The sequence below is a fragment of the Vitis vinifera genome, chromosome 3, assembly GCF_030704535.1.
Source record: "Vitis vinifera cultivar Pinot Noir 40024 chromosome 3, ASM3070453v1".
NCBI lineage: Eukaryota > Viridiplantae > Streptophyta > Magnoliopsida > Vitales > Vitaceae > Vitis > Vitis vinifera.
The window spans coordinates 20,034,296-20,040,000 of record NC_081807.1 but is presented as its reverse complement, the minus strand read 5'-3'; positions in this window follow the sequence as shown (position 1 = coordinate 20,040,000).

Below are 5,705 nucleotides of genomic sequence, written 5' to 3'. Positions count from 1 at the left end.
GCCTACAAAGAAGAAAATAATCTAACTCTTAGGCTAAGTTTGGTTCCAAAAAATTTGAGGAAAAATACGAGGGGAAGAAAATAGAGAAGAAAAATGAAAAGAAATAAAAAAAGATTTCAAATTAATAAATTATTTTTATATATTTCTTCATATTCATTTCACCTATTTCCCTCTACTATATAAAGATTAAGTAATTTTAAAATCTAAAAATTTCTAACTAAATTTAATTAAATTTGATTTTTTTTTTTTTTTTTTTGTATTTTTTTACAATGAAATCAAATATGAAAAAATAATTTTCCTTAGTATTTTTTTCTTTCCCTAGTACTTTCCAAGAACCAAACATAACCTTAAACAATGTTGAATAAAGAAAATTTATAAAATTAATAAAAATAGAATTTTTTAAAAATGAATTTGTATGATATATTTAACAAAATCATATATACCTCTTAATAGTTAATTTTTTAATTCTTTTTTATTTTCTAAATTTAATTTATCTTAGTTTTTATATGAAAGAAAACTATAAAAAATTTAATTAAAGCATTAACTATTTATTAAAAAGTGTTGGCCAAAGGGATATCTTAATTGCGTTTTGATGATAACAAATCATGATTAAGTTGTGATGATTTTAAATTAGAAGAGTTTCAGGTTTTGATTTGAAAATTCAAAAGGATATTCAAGAAAATCATCAAGGACTAAATAAATACAAAAAGACTTTTGAATCTTAGGAAATATATGTAAGGTGAAGGCATGAGTGCACCTAGGTTTTTCATACTAATTCATGCATCATTAAAAACTTGGTTTATGCATTAAAGTTAAATTTTCATTAAAACCTGAGTTTTCTCATATGAATCATAGACAAACTGTTTTAAAATTGACATATCAATACTCTTAAAGACCTTGTCTAAGTGTTAGAAGTGAAAGGAATAGAAAAAAAATACGTTTTTAGGCCAAAATAGGTGAACCGATTAAGGGGACTGGTGAATCGGCTCAACCGATCATGGAATTGGTTGATCAGTTAAGTCTTCTTGATCAAGGACCAACTAAGGGATGCAAAAAAAAAAATTCTCTTCCAATAACCTTGCATTCCTAATCAAGGTGAAACCTCTCCCAATCGAGGGGTAGGTCTTCCTAGTTGAGGCACGGATAAAGCCCAACGATTACATGTCATGAAGTTAATGCCTAATGGCTAGTCAACCGGTCAAACCAAAACTCGATCGATCAAGGCTGTTTTTTGGCATTTTGGGGGGCCAAGGTTAGAAACCTAAAAATTGAAAGCTCCACTTCATTTATGAATTAGAGAACACTTGCAATCAATTTCCTACCTACTTATTCTTCATTCATAGCTTTCACTTCTTTCTTTTGGTGCATTAAGTCTTCACTTGCATACTATTTAGTGCACCTTTGTCTTTCATCCTAACCTTTCCTTATATTTGAGCATTTATTAAGCTAAGTTGTGATTAAGTGAGGTTATGTGTATAGAAATGCTTCAAGTTGGTGATTACTTGAAGGATTGTATAAGAGCCCATTGGAGCTAGAATCCAAGTATCAAGACTTTGGAAGCTTGGTTGAAGTTTTAAGGATAGTCGAACCCTCACTCAATTAGGAGCTTGAGGAGAGTAGACGTAGGCAAAGGGTGTGAAACCACTATAAAATTGTGTTTGATCTCTCTAACTCGAACTCTTTGCATTTGTTCTTTACTTTGCTTAAAATTGTTGTGTTTGAAAAAGTTTTTCAAAAACCCAATTTACCCCTTATTCCTCCTTTTGGGTGTTTTTCTTAATTAGATTAACCTCATTTTGTCAATTGGTATCAAAGTTTGGCCTCTTGTTTAAGACTTAATCGTCTAAGAGGTAATGGTTAATCCATCAAGCTCATCTCACTTTGAAAGTTTTGCAACCAATATATCTCCATTTTTTATGGGAACGGATTATCCCTATTGGAAAACTAAAATGACTTGGTTTTTATAATACCCTGATCTTGACCTTTGGTATGTCATTGAAGATGGTCCCACTATTCCTTCAAAACTTGTTAACGGGGTCATGGTTCTAAAACCCAAACAAGAATGGGATGAGCATGATAGAAGAAATGTTCAATTGAATGCTAGAGTCGTTTATACTTTGCAATTTGTTAAAGATAGAAATGAATACAATAGAGTTTGTCAATATAAATCGGGTAAAGAAATTTGGAGATTACTTAAAGTAACTCATGAAGGAACAAATCAAGTCAAAGAGTTAAAAATCAATTTACTTGTTCGTAGCTATGAATTGTTTTTATGTTAAGATAATTACTAGCTACACCGACATTGTCAATGGTCTTAAAGCCTTGGAAAAGACCTACAAGGAATTAGAGAAGGTGATGACGATCTTGAAATCACTCCCATCAAAGTGGGATGCAAAGGTCACCACAATTCAAGAAGCCAAATACTTGACCAAGCTACCTTTGGAGAAGCTCATAAGGTCATTGATGACATATGAGATCACTTTCGCAAAAAAAACAACAAGAATGGAAAGAAAAAAAGAAAAAAAAAAAGATATCTCTCAAGGCTATAACTAAGGAAGAAGAAGAAGTTGAAGAAGAAAAAGAGAGTGAAGAAGATGAAGACTTAGCCCTTATCATAAGGAAATTCAACAAGTTCATGAGGGCTGAAAAGTTTAGAGGAAGAAGATGTTGGCATCTTAGATATAAGCAATAGAAGCAATACCAATTTATTACAAATTGATCTTTTAGGGTTAAAGTACTAAACTTTAGGTTTGGATGTTCCGAAACCTTAAATTCCATTTTTTGAAGACAACCTTGAAGTTCTTGGAAGTCTCGTAAACCCACGATCTTCCGCCCGATGAGTCAACCTTATTCTTAGCATACTTCTGGTGGAGAGGAAATGAGAGTGGAAGCTATGGCTCTCTTTCTCTTTGGATGGTGGAAGACAAAAAGTTATGGAAACCCTAACCCCTGTAGGGTATTTATAGGATTCCTAACTGGGCTTAAGTGACTTGAGCCCACATGGGCTTAGGTCACTTAATCTAGCCTAAAATGGGTCATAATTGATTAATTAACCCAATAATGTCTACTTATTAATTAATTATCCCAATCCATAGACCTTGTTCACTTACCCCAATGCAATCTTGCATAGTTACCAAAACACCCTTATGCATAAAAGTGAACCTAGAGCCAATCCGACCCTCATAATCCGTGCCAACAAGGTATATGAACTCAGAGTTGGGACCCATAGGAGTATTGGTTCCCTTATAATCCAATTCTAAATTTGATTCAACATCCCACTACAAAGATCAATTAAACTCCAACATCCTATGTAAATACGAATGAGACACTATATGCTCGGGTATATGACTTGTTATCTATTGTGTTCAATCCACTTACGAATCGGTGTCTATAGTCTAACAAGGTGAAACCTATCAGCCTTTCAAGACTACTTCTACTATCCTTGAGTTACAAATCCTCCTATTGTGTATTCAACTGACATGTTTTAACTCTCAAAAAGCCTATGTGAAACTCCACTTAAGGAACTATTATGGTCATAGTTTCCATGAAAACACCTCCTTAGTATCACCCAAGGGGACACACTGTCTCAATCCGATGAGATATCATGGTGCCTCTATTGAGAATACCTATTGCTACCGACTTCCATCAATAGTGACCTAATCCATAGGGAATATATGATTAGCTTATGATATCACCGGTAGGTCAAAGCCACTACTAACTTTAGCATAAACTCAATATTCTCTCAAGGTTGAGAGACAACACAATGAATTAGCTCGGTGAGGTCATGACTACTTGATAGCCTTAAGTCATGACTCATTGTAGGTCATATCCATTGTGTAAACATACACACTAGTGCACTCACCATGAGAAACTCATTCCGATAGCCAAGACCAGTCATCCCTCTAATTATGAGGTGGTGTACTACAACCTCTAATGGATTTCCTAGACCCACAAACCAAGTGTGAACAAGTCATCTATTTGCAAGGAACTCATGAATTGGATCTTCTCTACCACTTCTAATGCACCTAAGTCATGTACAATGCAAAAGATGCAGATAAGAATGCTCATAAAGTATACTACATAGAATAAGGATAGATAAAAGTAAAACTAGAGCATTTTTAAATAAATAATGAATTTCAAATTTATTACATCATGTCATGCTTTTAAGGACTTTATCCTAATAGAAGGTTCACTTCTAGAAGAGACTCCTCCGAAAAAGAATCTTCATCAAATGGTGACAAGGAGAGATGAGAAGAGAATAGGGACTTAGTGTGCTTCAAGTGCAAGAAACCGAGACACATTAAATATGATTGTCCTTTCTACAAAGTTGAAGCCAAGAAGAGAAAGAAGAAGACAATGATGGCTACTTGGAGTGAAAGTGAAGATGAATTCTCCAAAGAAGAGAATGAGAAAGAAGTGGCACACATGTGCGTTATGGCAATAGATGAACTTGATGAGGTAAATTCTAACATTAGCTATGATGATTTACATGATGCCTTTGAAGATTTATATGAGGATCTTGAAAAACTTGGCTTGAAAAATGCTTCTCTCAAAAAGAAAATTCAACAACTTGAAAAAAAAAACTATGAAAAGTAAAAAAAAAAGTTTTCAAATGTTGAAGTCTCTAAAACCTTTCTTGGAAAAAGAATGAGATTTTGAGAAAGAAAAATGAATGGTTGACCTTCTTTCTTTCAATCTTTTCTTATGGAAAAAAATATTTTAAAATGATCCTAACTAGCCAAAAATGTATCTTTGATAAACAAGGGCTAGGATTCAAATCCTCAAAGAATCAAAAGTACTTTAAAACTATTTTGTAAAGGAATCCACAAGTGCAAGTCCTTCCACTACTTACAACTTTTGTGGAAGAGGAGGACACATTAGTAGTACATGCACTCTAAGAAATGCTTCTAAATGGACTTTAAATGCAAAAACTAAGGAGATTTAGGTTGAAAAATCCGAGGTCACTAATCCTCAAGGACCCAAAAAGATATAAGTACCTAAATTTTGAATTATGAGTTGTAGGGCTTAAAGAATGACAAGTGATTCTTGGATATATATAGTGGATGCTCAAGACACGTGATCGGAGATGAATCCAAGCTTACTTTCCTTACAAAGAAAAATGGAGGATATGTTACCTTTGGAGACAATGTAAAAAGAAAAATCATTGGTCAAGGAAATATTGGTAATGACATATCCTCTCTCATTGAAAATGTTTTATTAGTAGATGGTTTAAAACATAATCTTTTAAGCATTAGTCAACTTTGTGATAAAGGTTTTAAAGTGATTTTTGAAGCATCTCATTGAATTATCAAGGATATTCAAAATGACAAAATCATCTTCATGGGCATAGATGTGACAATGTTTACATTATAAATATTTCAAAATATGATGACCATGATAGATGTGTTTTTCGAGCATGCATGATCAAAGTTGATTGTGGCATAGGAGGTTGGGACATGTTAACCTGGACTTTATTTAATAACTCAACAAAAAATAACTTCTAAAAGGCCTTCTTAAAATAAATTTTCAAAAAGATAAAGTTAGATGCTTGTCAAGTGGGAAAGAAAATAAAAAACTCTTATAAAAACAAAAACGTCATTTCTACAACTAGGCCACTTGAGTTGTTACATATGGATTTATTTAGTCTTTCTAGGACGCCAAGTCTTGGAGAAAAGTCTTATGTTTATATTATTGTGGATGACTTT